This window comes from Ambystoma mexicanum, chromosome 2q (assembly GCF_040938575.1).
Source record: "Ambystoma mexicanum isolate Mex_15411 chromosome 2q, UKY_AmexF1_1, whole genome shotgun sequence".
NCBI lineage: Eukaryota > Metazoa > Chordata > Amphibia > Caudata > Ambystomatidae > Ambystoma > Ambystoma mexicanum.
This window is the reverse complement of record NC_090924.1, coordinates 1,349,791,396-1,349,808,405: the sequence shown is the minus strand read 5'-3', so window position 1 is coordinate 1,349,808,405 and position 17,010 is coordinate 1,349,791,396. Positions and strand designations below refer to the sequence as shown.

Below are 17,010 nucleotides of genomic sequence, written 5' to 3'. Positions count from 1 at the left end.
ACAGGTAGCGCCAGGGAGTAGAGAAGTTTTCACTCTTGCCGTGGCAGTGCGATTTCCCATTAGGTTTGACTTTAGTTCAGGGCCCAGGCAATGTCGTGGCCGCTTGCAGACTGCCCCTAACTCCAACTGACCATTCCTTCTGTCCGACATCAACTTACTATCCCTTGGAGGACAAATCAGCCCTTTCGACCCTCCAAGATTTTGAAAAGCTAGGAGTGCCAGTGTCAAAGTTAGTTTTTCGCCCGAAGTCAACAGGTTCCACCAAACCACGGTGTCCAATGTTCTGAGCTCCAAAAAGAATGTTACCAGCATGCAGGTGCAGTCGTCCCTTAAGGCTTGGCAATGTAGAACTAGATGAAAGTTTCTTTATTGCAGCCACACAGCCTGCACGAGAAATTCCAGTTTGCTCACGGCTCCACGATTTCCTTTATTGAAAGTAAATTCAGTCAGAAGTGCATGAATTGGCAACGGTGCTTGGCACTTGGAAATTTGATCAGGTAGGCTGGAAGACTACCCCTCACCCTTACTTCTGGAATAGGCTCACTTTAAGTGTTGCATTTGTTCATCGCCTCCAGGAAGGTGATCCAATCAAGGTCCATCAACTTGCGCTTCACTAATGTAGGATTATTTTAGCCAGTCATCTTGTCTGGCATTTACGCTCGACAAGTAAGAAGTGCAGGCCGTACTCCATGATCTAGTAGGGGCTCAGTTTTTCCAGCACAGCAAAGCCCCCTTGTCCATCAGCCCCAAGGCACTTGCTGAGAAATGCCAGGGACTTCCAGTCCACAAACATATAAAAGGGAGCTAAGGCTGAGCTCTACTCTTATCGCCTGTACCAGTGTAGATTTAGGTAGAGAACATGCCTCCAAAATAAGCCCCTTCCCCACCCCAAAGTCGTGGCCAAAGATTGTAAGGTAACGCCAACAACGCTTCTGATCCATTGGTCAGAACTGGCATTACCTTTTTGCAGTAAAAGTCAATCACTTGTAGCATTGTGAATTTGCAATATCTAATCGGAATCAATTTAGCTGTCCAGCCAGGTTCTTAGTCTTACTGTACAGGCTTTTCTCTTTTAACACATCAGTTTCGCTGTTACTGAGGCTCACACCAAGATGTGTCAAGAATGCAACCTCTAAAATGTTCTCACCTCTCAAAAACCAGGCGTTGCAATTGTTTTCCTTCCTGACCTGCCACCCAAGGTCAGAATTCTGGATTTATTCACGTTGATCTTTAACGCGTTAAGTTGGCACTACAAACCAACCTGGGTCTGGTCCATCATGATCAAATCGTCTGCATAGAGCAGTCTATTCACTGGTTCGCCTGCCAAAGTTGGTGGAAAGCAGCTTAAATTTGAGAACGCCATGTTGATATCAGAAATGAACAAGTTGTAAATTGCAGGTGCCAACCTGCACCCCTGCTTGAGTCCATTTTCTGTGTATATGGCCTCAGACAGATTTCCTAAATAGTCCAGTCAGACGGAGATAAAAGTACCCGTATGTAATGCTTTATCGGTGCCAATATATTCATAGGGCTTTCCCAATGCACCAACTTATACCACAGGATGCCTCCGTCCACTGAATCAAAGGCTTGGGCGAGATCAATCGATGCCACATATTACTTGTTTTCTTGGCCTTCGCCCTCATCTTCAGAAAATTGATTCGAAACAGGCTTAGTCGCGTCCCAATGCCTTTCACAAAACCTGCATTCCAGATGTCTCAGTGATTTGATGACCCACTGCCATCGGTCAGGTTTTTTAGAATAACTGCTGCAAAGAGTTTTCCTATGACATCCAAAAGGGCGATAGACCTGTAATTCCCTGGGTCAGACCCATCTCCCTTCAGCACAATGATAGAATGTGTCCATGAAGTAGATATTGTCTTAGTTTTCTTGATTTGATGGAATAATTCCGCAATAAAAAGGAGGCCATTCTTCCAGATGACTAACATTTAGTTGGAGACGATACCTGGTACTGCCACTCTACATATACTGGCCGATTTTAGCAAAGGTCAGGATTTCGTCTTTGTCTATATTCAATGGCCATTCTTCCTGGGGTTCGGTACTTTGCATCGGATCAATGATTTCAGAAGCTGCATACAGTGGTTTGAAGCGAGTATCCCAAACGTTACCCGCAACTGCATTAGCTAATGAGGACGGCTGAGGGTTGTGCATAGCGTTGAAGAGTTTCCATACCTCTGCAGTGTTCTTCGATACAATGAGCTTCAGCATTTTTTCTGCATCTCCAAGTAGCAGCAGGTGTTTATACGTGATAAGTCCGTTTTTAAAGGTTTGCTTCAGTTTAATTACTTTTTGTGTTTTGTGTGATCTGCTTTTCCCCAGCTGCCTTACTTGGTTCTTTAAGAGTGATTTACGAGTGGCCACTTCTGCAACAAAAAAAGTCCTCTCTTGAATGCCACCTTGAGCCCCTTAAGTTTTCTTTTGAAAATGCGGATGGGACTGTTGTGTATTCCACTGGTTGGCTTAAAGAGTCAGACTGGTCACTGAATCCAACTTCAAGGCTGTTGTCATATTCATTATATTCTCAGGAATCATTTTTAGTACAGAAAGGCCAGCATTTATGCCGATGTTCTGACACATTGGACTGAGCTTGACCCTGGTGCATTGCCCAGAAGTGATCCTTAAGATATGGTCGCTGAAGTTTGTCTCCACAGACATTCATTTTTCATATACAGTCAGTAGCGCAAAAAATAGTCTAGGATCTTCACATCCAACCCTAGCTTCCATGTCGGTAGCGGTGGGATGTCACCAAGCAAGTGACCATACCATTCTTATATTACGAGCTGCCAGCTCCTGGCGCCACCTCCGACCCCTTACCACTGCTGGTGGTGCGGACATCGGAAGCTCATCCATCATGTCTCCAGATGCTTTAAAGCATTGAAAATTCAAAATCAGTGCATAATATGAAGTCTGGGTTATGCCATTTTCCTTGAGCCTCATCTATCAAGCCCAGGACTTGGTTCTCAAATGAAAAAGCCATTGGCAATGAATAGTTCCAGTAGAGGTTCAAAATCATAATTATTCTGTATAATCCCCTCCAGTGCCCGTCCAGTTGTAAGATCAGGGCTTGAATTAGAGGCGTCAGGCGAATGGTCTCCAAAACATTTAGACCACCGCCATATGCTTGATTACAGCAAGGAGGCCTACCTTTCTGACCTTTAATAGCAGGATTCAAATACACAGTGAACCCTTCCAAAACTGGCAGATATCGCAAACAGGTCTCCTGCAAGAAGACCAAGCCATATTGGGAAAAGTCGATGTCTCTCCTTCCAAACAAATGACGAAATCCCCTAGTATTACAACATCCAATCACTAAAGCGGGGGTATCACGAGCCACTATTTTCTTTCGGCATTATGACCTAGAAGGTTTAGGTGCCAATGTCCGTACAAGCCAACTCCAGTCATCCCCCCCCAAAATTACCTCGGACACTGAGCCCTTTATGACTCTTACCTTGCTGGGGATATTAATCCACCATAATTTTAATCCCAAGGTTTTTCCTAGGAGTTAGCCAACAACTGTTATCACTGAGCTTTAGATCTGTTGGTTGTTTTTCTGAATTTTCTCGAGTGGCTCGGGTTCATAACTTTTTTAGTAGGAGGTCTGTACCTTTTCACAGTTATTGCTTGAGCCGATTCATTTTGATTATATAATGTAATAACAAAGCCAAAAGGCAGGAGGTTCGATGCTTCCTCCAAGAGCAGATTTGTAACTTTGACAGATGACAAATATAGAACTCTTTGCAGATGGAACCTGTACGTCTGTTCCTTTAGCTATTTCTGTGTACTCTTTATTTACTCCCCGTTGCCCTTTGTTAGGGTGAGTCTGAGGGGAGCGATCTTTCTTAGCCCTCTTTCCTGGTATACGTTTATTGCTCAGGGACATCATTCTTTCCTCTTAAATTTTAAAGGTTGAAATCAGGTCACAGGATCTTGGAGGTCGTGTATTAATATAGTGACATGAGCCGCTAGACTCCGAATCATGAGAGTCCTCTGTTTACTTCAGGAATCCCTTTCAGTAACCAAACTGTCCTTTTTTTGTTGGATGGCTCTTACAGGTCTGACGGGATTTCCCCATCTTCATCACTACCCGGGGGCTCAACTCCCAATTGTTGTTCAGAGAAGTGGCCGTCAAAGGTTTTGTTGCATTGTCGTGTCTGGGGCGGCAAATCTATCACTGCCCTGTGTACTTAATCGAGGTATTCCACATAAGAATCAGAGTATGTTGAAAGATTAAGTCCATGCTGACATCGTCCTCCGGTTGTTCCATCTGACCAGTATCCTGAGGAGGAATTTGGGGGAGTTGCGCCAGTAGTACTACTGTGGGTGTACAATCTTTAGGGGGAGAAGCTCCCAGAGTGGTCTCAATATTGGAAACCGGGAAGGCCAGGTTCCCAAGTTGAAATTTGTTCCTAGTTGAATGGCCCTTGGCCACACGATTTTGCTGACAACGTCTTTAGTACCAGCTTCTTATTATCAGACAGCTTTAATTTTAAGACCTTTCTTTTAGTTTGCGGTGAAAGGCCCAAAGTTGATGCAGCCTCCTTCCCTTCTGTTAGCTTTGAGAAGATCTGAAACTTTTTCTTTCCAGAATCTTTAGACACACTTAGCGCCTTTTGGGGGCAATGGGCCGAAGTCGGCCCGTGCCTTCGGTAAAGACAATTTGATCCGCCTAATTTGTATTCCTTGCGTCGATACCAGGGTTGGTGGGCGGCATATTACAGGGCTGATCTTCGACTTGTGCAGCTTCTACGTCCATCAGTAGATCCTCATTAGATGGCATGCTTTCAATGGCCGACTCTTGGTCTGCCAGATTCTCTTGCATCCCTGCCTGTTTGCAGAGGTAGATCTGGCAGGACTGGACATGCTCTTTTTCTCAAGAGTTCCATCTCCTTTGCCCATTCCTCAAATGCATGCGGCACAGGAACATTCCCCCATTGTAGTTCATCTTGCTGGCACGTCCTGCCTTGGATGGTACTCTGCATAACAAAGCCCTCCCCCTCAGCACTCAAGCTCTGGCCTAAGGCACCTGGAGCACCACCATTTGTACAGAGTGCTGTCGGGGGGGGGGGGGGGGGAGTTAAATTCGTAGCCTCTACGCCCTCCGACTCCATCCGCATGGTGCCACCCAAGGTATGTTGCCTCTTGTGGGGGATGGTAGTGGTAGCCAGAGGTGCAAACCTTACGTTTGTTTTGTTCAAACAGACCTCCCCTAATGTTTCAGGTTTTCTATAAAAGAACCTTTGTTTTGATAGGGGACCCACCGTAAGGGCCTTGGGCTGCCACCCTTTAAGCAAGGCCTGGCGATATGGTCTTATTACTGGCGACTTTGTGCTTTTAGAGACCCCAAAGGTAAACACCTGTGGGTCAGGAGCTCTGTGTCCTTCGATCTCGTAGCTTCAGACTCTGGGCAGCTGTGAAGGTACCTCCACGGCCAATAGTTCACAATCTGATAGTAGGGGCAGTGTGGGAGTGGCAGGATCCTGACACTGCTGTCCACCACACCCACCCCTCTTGAAGTTCCCCAGTCTCACATTCCCCCAGAAAACTAAGCCACTCCGGCGCCAGCGTATTCACAAATTAAGTAGTGGAGACTCCTATTTCGATCTGTACTTCTAGGGGGCAATCCTCCCCACCCCTGACCCCGCTGTGGACCCGATGGTGAAGGATAACCAATGTAAATAAGCGATGTTGTGGATGCAACACATAAGTCCGTCTCCTGGTTAGCCATTCAGTAGAGTCTGGTTTGCACCTCTCCGGGGGGGACTTGCCAATGCTTTACTGAAAGCTACAACCACAGACATCTGTACACAGGTGGGCATTCAATCTGGGTCAAAGGGCCCAACCCTGCAGTCCCTGTTCTCGCCCCACTGGTTTGATTTATATTTTCTGTTTTTAGCAATGGGAGAGAGGTTCCAGCTTCTTTATGTTTTACTTTATGTAGCTGTAGATAAAAGATTTGCCATATATGAATATAAGACATTGCCACGAGCTGCCTACAGGTTGCAGACCCACAGGATCTTATGGGAGCCATGAGGAGTGGAGCTCTTCCGCTCAACACTGTCCCCAGCACTATGTAAAGCCTACACGCAGCCAAGTCTTATTCCCAGAAACAAAGCACACGTAGCACTGTGGAGTCAAACACCGGCTCCAAGAGATGCCTGTGTACCTCTCACGCAGCGTCTCCTGCAATGGATTGCTTTCAACACTTTAGCGTCACTTCGTGATCATGGCTCAATCACACATACAGCACATTGCTGCATTTTCCTAACAACTTGAAGTCAGAGGTGCGGCTGATGGTCCTCCACCCCATGCACTTACCCACTCCGGCCCGCTGCCTCCAAGCAGCACTGCCAAAAACGCTGAACTCGCTCGACAGGGTGTAGGGGGACCCGGAAAATCAAGACAATACCGCGGGTAGCTGGAGGGAGCCTCAGCCGCATATGTGCCGCTCCGGTCAGCCATGTCCTCAGCTAGTACCAGCTTTCGGCTGCTGCTCTCCGCTTCCTGGTTACCAAATCCAGAGAAGTGCACCAGAGGAAAGAACCTTCTGCAACGCATGTCTAATTGTCTTACGTTCAAGCCGCACTGAAACTGAACAAACTGAGTCAGCCGCTTCCGATGATCAATTAATGAATGGGGTTATAGTGTGGTACAACCATTACACGCCTGCCCAAAACTCTCTGCCACCAACTCTGAAACTCTGTTAATAGCCTACCATGTGGGGCCAGCAAATCTGGCTGTTCAGTCCCAAAACATGATCATCATCCACAAGCTAGATGTTGAAGCAAGAAACTACAATAAAACTGTGCCCCTTCAGTCCTCATCCTCAGAAGGCTGAAAGGGACATTACATTGCACCACACCCTGCTAGCATTCATTGGATCATTAAAATCAGATGCCTGGAAATCTCAAACTAGAACCCAGGTTTTTCCAGAATATGCTTACGCACAGTGGACCGGGCCAAATGGCTCATCCGACCACTTGCTGCGCTCCTTTCACCTGAAGCTCACTGTCCTGCAGGCTAAGCCCACACCAGTACTGCCACCTACCTTCTCAGTCATTCTGCCCGTGAAGCGTGCGTCAGGGAATGCCTTTGATGCTTTGAGATTTCTCTTCTCCTACGCCTGCGGCTGACGCACACTCTGACGCATCCCTCTCTAACCTACACCTTTCTATCTGCAACACTCTGGACAGCATTGTCCCAGGCAGGAGAAGCCCAACAAGTGCAACTCTTGGTATAGCTCTGACCTCACCGCCCTGAAAAGCAAGCGTAGGGTGGCTGAGAAGATGTGGAGGGCATCAGGTGCATCCTTTAACAAACTGGCTTGCCGCCTGCTCCAAAGGCAATACAGACTCTCTGTCCTGTCAAAGAAGAGCGCCCACATCCAAGGCCACGCCTCTGCAGCCTGCGGCTTCTAATAACACGGACAAACTCATTAAAATCTGAAAGGAGATTGCCAATCCTTCAGTCTCCACCTCTACGGTTCCCTCCCAGGCCCTCTGTACGGTTCTGGCTTCTTTCCTCTCCCTCTACCCCTCTTGAACTCCCTCTCGTGTCGTCCAAACAGGTGCTCCCCTGCTCCTCCAGAACCATCAAGGACCACATTAACGCCCTCGCTCCAGCCTTGGCCGATTTCTGGACTCGCTCTTTTGCCACTGGCATGTCCCCTCTCTCATCAAGCACTCCCTTGTGCACCCCTTCTGCTGGTTCTACCTGTCCAGAAAACTATTGTCTGATTTACATCACTCCTTTCCTGGTCAAACTCCTGGAAAAGCTTGCCATCTCCCAGCTTTCTCTCCACACTGAATCTGTTGGTCGTCTCCATGACCATCAGGTTGGCTTCACAGCAGCCAGCGGCATGGAAACTGCTCTCCTGAACACCCGTGAAGATCTGCTAGCTAACCTGGAGTCGAGCCTTCCTTCTGTCCTCATCCTCCTTGACCTTTCCTCTGCTATCCTGATCAATCGACTCAGAATCTGGCAATCATGGATCAGGCCCTGGAGTGGTTGACCATCCTCCTGGACCGACCCCTCTCATCTTGGGTCCATTCTCTCCACCAGCTCTCTCCTGATGAGGTGTTCTCCAGGGCTCCAACCTCTCACACTGGCTCTTCAAGGTCTACTTGGCCCCTTTGAACCACCCAATTTCATACTACATCCAAAACTCTCCCAAAAGATCTTCCTTCTCGAGCCCTTCAATCAGCCACGGGTCAGATGCTTCTCCAAGCAGAGAGTGGGGGTAAATATCTCGACTCTGCAGGTGTCTCCCTCTGCAATGGGCTCCCTGCCCATCTGAAACTTGAGCCGGACCATCTAAAGTTGCGGAAGCAGCTCAAGACCTTCCTTTTCACCACTGCTTTCTCTACCCCCTGCGGACCTACCAGTCTACCGTGCTGGCTGGTTGCCGGGCTACCCTCAGTCTCTCTCCGGGTACCAGGCTTATCCATGACCAGTTGCCCCTGCACTGCCTTCAGGCCTATCGCGTAACTAACCCTACATTCCCCACCCTCCTTGCACTTATCCAGAGCCACGCTGCCATGTCTGCACTTACTCAGAGCATTGATACCCTGATTGCATGGACCTCTCCCTGGCACTTCCCCCTCTCGCTTCCCTCCTGCACTTTGCATTATCGCACTTGCACAATCTGAATGACCTAGTAAGATGTTATTTTGTCCTCCCTCTGTCTTCCCTCCATTGTCTTGCCGCGCATAGAAACACTTCTGTACAGGTGCGTCATAAATTACTCGTATCATATCTTTTATCACATCAAAAAGGTACAACAAAAACGTTCCAAAATATCAACTTTAACAAAAGACTTGCCTCTTTTAATAGCCCTTGCTCTACTACTGAGGGTTAAAAGAAATCCAACCCCATAAAGCCTAAACAAGATGTAAAATATATTTTCAAGTACAATGTTGGCCTACATGTTAATCGACTCTGTGGTCAAAGGTTGGACAACTTCTGGGCATTGCTATCTCCATTTTTCATGGTATTAAATTGGTTACAACTTAAACAGTTGATCTGTGCCCCCAAAGGATTATATGCACACAAAGACAGCATGCGTCTTAAAACCCACATCAGCGGGGAAAAAAGGCAGTTTCAAGCTCATCAAAATTTTTAAAGTTGCACACTGAACAAAGCGGCACAGGGAAGTAGTAGGAGCAGAAAAATCAAGTAGTTCAGTGCAACGAGAAAGGGAGATTTGTGGGTAGAGGAATTGAGGCAGCACTGTGTTGCAAGGAGAGAACAAACAATAATGGGCAGCCTAACAAATATAGAAGTGGTGAAAGAAAAATTAGTGGATGTGAGAAAGGCAGCGAGATATTCCAGAATACAAAGTTGTGCAGGGTAGCCACCCATCCACCTGCAATGTTAAGGGAGTCTTTGAAGTAAAGAAGGTGACTGGGTGTGGAGTGAGTGGTGAAAAGTAGGCACTGTGACAAAGATCCTAGCTTGATGCTAGGGGAATGGAACTGGGCCGACACTGAACTTTAGAAACTAGAAACTGACACCCGTTCCATAATTCAGGCACTCTTGAATATATGATGGCTCTCCCAAGTTCTCCAGCACATTCCTAGCCTTGTGTATTTGGTTACCCCAGTACACTAATTAGGGTTACACATTTCAAGTTGGAAGTACCTACCCATTCATAAAATGCGACTTGCCCCCCCAAGTTCACATACACTGCACACACCCTTTTAGACACCCCAAAAGCTAGTGGCAAATGAAAAGGGTGATGTCTGTAGCACACTTTGGTGGCCCAGGAAATATTCACCCCATGAGGCAACCACAATTAAGTTGAACATAGGTCTGAGCCGCTTGCGGAACTGTCAACGCACGCATCCATGACCATCCATCCGAAACGCCACAACTACAGAAAACATGTTTAAGGAGACAGATTGGCAAGCACGGCTCCCAGGGTGAACCTCAGTTCACAACAATCAGAAGAATAAATTACTGTTTTTTTTTACTGGATGTTCCTCCCAGAGATTCCTCATCTTTGATATACAGATATCCTGCTTGCAGTCTCGGAAATATTCCGACAGCTTAGGATGCTGTGTGGCGTTGCGTAGACGGCCCTCGGCGGTTTACATTCCCACGCTCGGACACAACGTTGACTATTGTATAAATAGCATGCACTGCACTGTTGCCTCAGTTCTAGTTTGTCCCTCTCTATGCACAGCCGACGTGAGGATTACAAAAACCTCCATGGGCATTGGAAAAGAGAGGTGTATTTAAAAATAAAATGCACCCACAGTCAGAGGGGTAGGCGATGAGGAATCTACAGGAGGAACAATAGAAAGAACATTACCAAGGGTAAGTAATTTGTTTTTCTGATGGATTGTGTCCTCCCATGTATTCCTCAACTTTGACAGAATCCCATAGCAGTTTCACAGAAGGAAGTGGGACAAGTAGCTTTTTCTTACTGGTTTATATTGTGCAAACCTTTTTCCAAACGTATCATCTTGACCCGACAAGGTGTCCAAACGGTAATGTTTTAAAAAGGTGTGTAACGAAGACCAAGTTTCAGCCTTACAAATGTCCTGCACGGATACACGCGTTTTGCAGCGCCGAAGTTGTTGCTACTGCTCTCGTGGAATGTGCCCTTAGATTTCAGGGACATCCTTCCCAGCTATAGAATAACATTCTGTAAAACAAAGAATGATCCAACGTGACGTTTGTTCGGTCCCAGACGGACCTAGTCTGTGTCCAGTAGAAGCAATAAAGAATTGGTAATCTTGGCAGGCATTTGCCAACTGGGAATTATAAAAACAGAGCCCTTTTTGGGTCAGGTCTATGCAACCTCTCCTCCTACTTGTTAGAATGAAGGGGTGGATAAAATGCGGGCAAGTTAATTATCTGTGTCAGATAGAATTTCGGACACCACCTTGGGAAGCAGGAAGGAAGAACCCTCACTACTACCTTCTCCCTGGAAAATATAGTGAAAAGAGTTTTACATGACAGAGCTTGCAGGTCACTGTCAGCAGAAGTGATGGCCACCAGAAAGGTTATATTGAAGGTTAATAACCTGGGTGACAGGAATGAAGAGGTTCAAATGGAGCTCCAATAAAAACTTTAGTACCAAGTTCAGATCACGAGCCAGGACTAGGAAAGGGACCAGTGAGAAAATATTTTCAAGTCCCTTGAGGAATTGAATTATAAAATAAGTTTAAGATGGATAACGCCACCAGATAACCTTTGATGGTAGCCACCTACAGCTCCTAGTGGGCAGGTGCAGCAAAAAAGAAAGCACTGCAGGTGTATTCGAAGTGAAAGGATCAATATCTTTAGCTCTACAGCAGCTGCAAAACCTGTTCCAACACAGCAATATAGTGTCTTTCCTGCTGGTGTTCTGGCCGAAAGCAACACCATCATGTTTTCCGGGAGATCCCAATCCTTGTATCTGAACGTCTCAGAAACCATGCATGAAGGTTCAGAGTTCTGATTTCTCTGTGAAGACAGCCTCCATCTTGAGAGATCAGGTCCACTTTAAGGGGAAAACGGAATGGAGGGCAGATGGACATGACTAGAAGGTCTGGGTATCACGTTGTCCTGGCCCAATCCAGAGCAATCTAGATCATGGACTTCCTGAACTTCTTCAACCGCCAAAGGACATGAGGAATGACCGACTGGTGGGAACGTGTACAGGATTGGAAATTCCCAGTCCACTATGAACGTGTCCCCCAGAGCTCCTTTGAGGAAATTCCCTGGGGCAGAACAGGTTGCATTTCCGGTTGATACTGGATGCAAACAGATCCACTTGAGGGGGTTTGCCAAAAGGCGAAGAGCTCTATAAGGACCTTCCTGAGCCAACTCTTACTCGTGGGAATCTGTGCTCTCCCTGATCAAAGCGCCTGCCATCTAATTTTCTTCTCTGGCTAGGTAAACAGCCGATAGATACCTTTTTGTATTGCCCAAACCCAGAGCTGCATTGCCTGCCTGCACAGCGGTAGTGACGATACCCCTTGTCTTTTGTTGAGGTAATACATGGCCAATGTGTTGTCTCGGGCCGTTCTTCCCCCTGTATGGATGGCAAAAACGTCATTCTGACAGTTTAATTCCCCTCAGCTCTAAAAAGTCCAAAGACCGGTGATCGCGAGGTCACTCATGTGAGCTCCCCACCCCATGAAGAAAGAATCCGTGACTACCGTGCTCTATGGCCAGGGCTGCCAAAAAGGTTCCCCTATCGCATTCTCCTCGCAGGACCACCACAGCAGATCCTGTGCGACTTTGCTCGGAACCTGAAGAAGGTCCGTCATTCTGCCCGAGAATTGTGACCATTGGGATTCGAGGGCCCACTGCAGGGACATATTCTATTTTTTTTTTTTTTAAGTTTTATTGGTTTCATGCAAACATATAGAAAGCAAAACAATAGTAACCTTTAACAGTTGCATCCAATACTTCCAAAAACAAATCCAAAGGAGCAGAGACATCAGCAGAGGCAGGCATAAAAAAAATAATTTACAAAAAAAAAATTAAAAAAAAGGAATACCTGATCATAGTATACTCACAAAACAGTCAAAATCACTTACAGGAAACAGAACCAGACGATCGAGTCCATTACAAATTCCTAAAAAAAATTACATGATGCCTAAACCACCCCCTCCCAAAACTCCCCACAGATTGTTAAACTTCACTAAAAATTATCTCCACAAATGTCATTGCCGCGAGAGCCATACCAACCCTTTCTCCTATTAGAACCAACATCCACCATTCCTCCAAAGTCAGCTAGGCTTTTTTTGCCAGGTGTTCTGTTACGTACAATGATCTTAGATAGGTCAGCGCGTAACACCTCACAATCAAGTGTAATAGGGACTCTACCCGATCCGTATCATTACAGAATCGACAGCAGGCATTTTTCCACCGGTATTTGGTGTCTTCTTAATAGAATCTCCTTTTGTGGGCATGATGTTGAGCCGGCATCTTAAATGATCTCTGTATCAAGCTGATTGAAATTTCTGCAGGTAACTTGACAGATCGGCGAGACCCTTCTCTATCCATAATCCATCTCTAGGACAGACCTTCTCCTTAGAGACTCTATAGTTTCTATCCAGTCAGCTTTTTTAAAAGACCTCTTTAACTTTGTCCGGATTACCCAGTAGGACCCCCAGATCAATACCATGGAAAACTAACTGTACTTCAATCTTCCATCTCCATTCCTCGATTGAGCTTCCCTCGCACTCCAACGTCTTCAACATTTCGAAAGGGGGCACCCCTTTTTCTAATGTGAATTTACGATAAAGCACTATGAATTTCATAATACCACCAAGGTCAGACTGCAGACGCAGTTTGTGGTGAATCGCTGCAACCGGAAGCGATCTTGGCAGCCTCAACACTTTGCGCCAAAAGTATCCCTCCAGTAATGCCCACACTTCCCATGGGAGGTTTAGGACTGCCTCTGCGTCATATGCGAGCGTCTGGACGACCCTTTGCTTATAAAAGGTAATCACCGGCGTTGGCGAGAAACCACAATAGCAGTCCCCTGGGTGGTCACTTTTTGTACTTTATCCCTCGAAAGGGTATAGTGGTCTTGATGGGACAAGCTTTTGTTGATCATGATTCCCAGGTAAACCACAGAGTCAACCATCTCCAGGTGTTTGTTCTCCACCCTCCAAAGGAAGTTCTATTTATGCTTCCTGCGCGGCGATGACATCGCCAGCGCCTTACATTTTCCAACATTTATTGTCATACCATTCTCCTCCAGATGTTTAAATGCTTCAATGCGGCGCAGGAGGCCAATGGGCATTTGGTCCAAAAAGACAATGTCATCGGCGTATAGGGCCCAGGGCACCATCTGGTTGTTTAGCTTAGGGGGGGAAAGCTCTGATATCCACCTGTGACAGTCCCAAATCCGAAAGATTGAGGCTGAATAGCAAAGGAGCAAGCCTACATTCCTGCTTCAGCATACAGAAGGTGGGTATTTTCCTAGACAAAGTCCCACTTATCCTTATTTGGATTGAGGTGTCTGTAAAGACCATTGCCTCAAGTATGTAGTGTGGGAATTTACAACCTTTTAATTTGGCCCACAAGCGTTTCCTATCCACACCATCAAACGCCTGTCTCGGGTTAATAAAGGCCATGTAGATGCAAGACTTTACTTTATAACATCCTGCTTCAGCAAATTAAGAATAAATACATTCAGGGATGTCCCCACCCCCTTTACAAAACTGGACTGCCATGGATCGAGTTGGCCGCTCTTCATAGCCCAGGCATTCAAATCCTGCAGGATGACGGAAGCAAAGACCTTCCCCAGAGAGTCAAGAAGGGCGATAGTTCTTCGGATCGCCTCTATCGCCCTTCTTGAATATAGGGACTACAATCGCCTCGGACAAGAGTCGGAGGTACCAGTCTAGTGTTCATCAGTTGGTTGAACAGGACCCCCACCAACTTGGCCCAGTTTTCAATGTTCGACGTTAGGGCAACATTGGAGAGGCCATCAGGTCCGGCAGCCCTAGAAGAGCTGAGTTTTGACATTTTTGCCTCTACAATATCAAAGGTAAAGGCCAAGCGCTTTCCCTCTGCACACTGCTTCACCACCAAATTGTTGTAATTTTTTGCAAAGAGACTGCTGTAGTGCTCGACCCATTTGTTTTCTGTGATCTGGCCCATCATGTGGTTCTCACTAAATATCCCCTTGTTATTTATTAGGTCCCATATTTGACTCAAATTTCTCCAACAAACCGCCCTTAGCATTTATTCGCATCCAACTACTGGGTCCTCGCTTTGTTGCCCTTGATCCAATTTTTATTTTGTCTACGTGATCTTATTTTAGCATTTGTACCCAGACCCGTCTGCTTGCGCAGCCTTTTGATTGCATTTCTCGTCTCGACTAATATCATATTTGTAGGTATGCTTGGGAGTTATATGGGTGACTCCACCCCTATCTGGGACCGAGCAAAATCCCTGAAGATCCACGCATGTTTCACTATGCCAAGGACCCACCCGATTGCTCGTGTAAAGCGGCTTGGTATTTTGACCACATGTCTTGGGTTTATCTTTAGTTGATTTTTCCCCCAAGCCAGGTCAACCATAGGCATCTTCTTATTAGGCCGAGCCAAATCGGGCAGACCAAGGGTGGTGAGTAACAGATCATGATTACTGTGGGGCATACTTACTACTTCAAACCTCTCTACAATGACCGGAACACCTTTAGACACAATACAATAGTCCAGACAGGTCTTTTGGGCTCCATTTCTCAATGTATCCCCCTCAATGTATCCCCCTCCGTTTGCCAGTTTATCATCATTTCACATGCTCCGATTTCTCTAACCCATTTTTCTGCTTCTACTGCCAGTTGGGAGATGCGAAGCGGGACACCACCGTTAGATAGCCACATATTTAAATACCTGCATATGACAATTAGCGGATCTACCCAATCGATCAATGCATCATCCACACTACACATCACTGATACAATAAAGGTTTCGATGTCTAGTTTGTTAACTCTTCTATAACAGTTTATCAACAGAAGATTAGAGTTACCCACCAGGAGTTTCCTTTGGAGTTTCACTATCTGAACATAGTAATTTCCAATCCTCCGAAAACAATGGCTTAAATCCAGGAACCTAACAGAACTTTCAACTTTCTCGGCTGGGTAGAAGTCCATTTGAGGTTCACTTTGCCCAAAGCTCCTGCCGGCCAACTCCACTTCACTAATTCTGCATCACCTTGCTTGAGGCCTACTGATGAGACATCCAAGCCCAGTCTTCGTGGGCAATTTTCCCCTGTGAATTACATCAATAGTGGGATGGCTCCACCCACCCTTGCCTGACTGGCACTGGACATTTTAGGGGCTTCAAGTTTCCCCCCTTCCTGCTTTGTTCTTTGTAAGTTTGTAGAACCAAGCCATTGATTCGATGAGTGGTTATTTTCCAATATTCACTAAGATCATAGCCCATGGGCAGAATTGTATTGCTATGTTGAAGAAGCACTTCTTTGATTAATGAAGATTCAAGATGCAGGATGACCCAGTCATTGCAGTCTTTTCTAACAAATTCCACCACCCTAATATCCACAGTCCTAATATATCTTAGAGCCGGGATAAGGTGCAACATCTTCATGACATTACATCTATTTAATATTGGGGCGTCACGGCTTGGTAGTACTCTCTCCAGGCATAATTTCAACTCGCTCACATTGGCGGCCACTATTGGTTTTCTGTTCTCTCGTCCATTATCCATTCTTGTTCTAGCAGGGCCCTTTTCTTGAAAACTTTCATCCACTTGTCCTAATTTACGGTCAGCTTAAGTTGTTCCATCCCTCGTCATCCTCTTTATCAATAATCTCAATTAGATCACTATGGCATGTCCCCGCACAGGAATCAAGATAACTCTGATCATTATGAGGATTTGGTGGCTGGAGAGGCAGTGGCAGATTTTCCGGAGAGTCAGCGGCCGTTGGAATCACAAGTTATCTTCAGGGCTTTTTTGAAGATTGTGAAGACTCATCTCGCCCCGGAGGTTGTATGTTACACAAACATGCTCTAGAGCCATTTGATTTTCCCTTTCTCGCTTGGCTAATATTTTTAGATTTCTTTTCCATCACATGTGGCCCATTTTTCCTTTGAAGATTTTGCACCTCCAGGGACGGCAACTTTGCCGGGATAAATATTTGAAAGGTAGAAACGTCCTCCGTAGGGGCTCCCCTTTCCGGTTCCTAGTCTACCATCAGAGCTTCTAGAGGCAAGTGCTCAGTTGCAGTCAACTGACTAGGCTGGTTGGAGGGAGCCTTTGCGCCATTTTGGCAAAGGAGTTCCATTTCCTCTCTGCATCTCCATCTACGATATTCCATGACTGCTTCCATCAGAACAGTTTTATCGAGAGTCTCCCTCCTCGCCAAGTCGCCATTGGGCCGATGTTTGAGCTTCACCATTTAATCATGATTCAACCTTATTAACAAAGGTTTCTAAGCTGATCATTCTAGTGTGGACCATGGCAATCAGAATAGATTGGTCTTGTAGCAAGGTATTTAGGGCTTCATATAATTTAAAAAACT

General features: G+C 46.2%; 1 protein-coding gene across 6 annotated transcripts in view; it reads right to left on the bottom strand.

Moving 5' to 3' along the window:
* Positions 1-17,010, bottom strand: part of CNOT10 (CCR4-NOT transcription complex subunit 10) — a 1,248,840-nt gene that overhangs the window by 1,048,134 nt on the left and 183,696 nt on the right. The gene's annotated exons all lie outside the window — the stretch shown is intronic.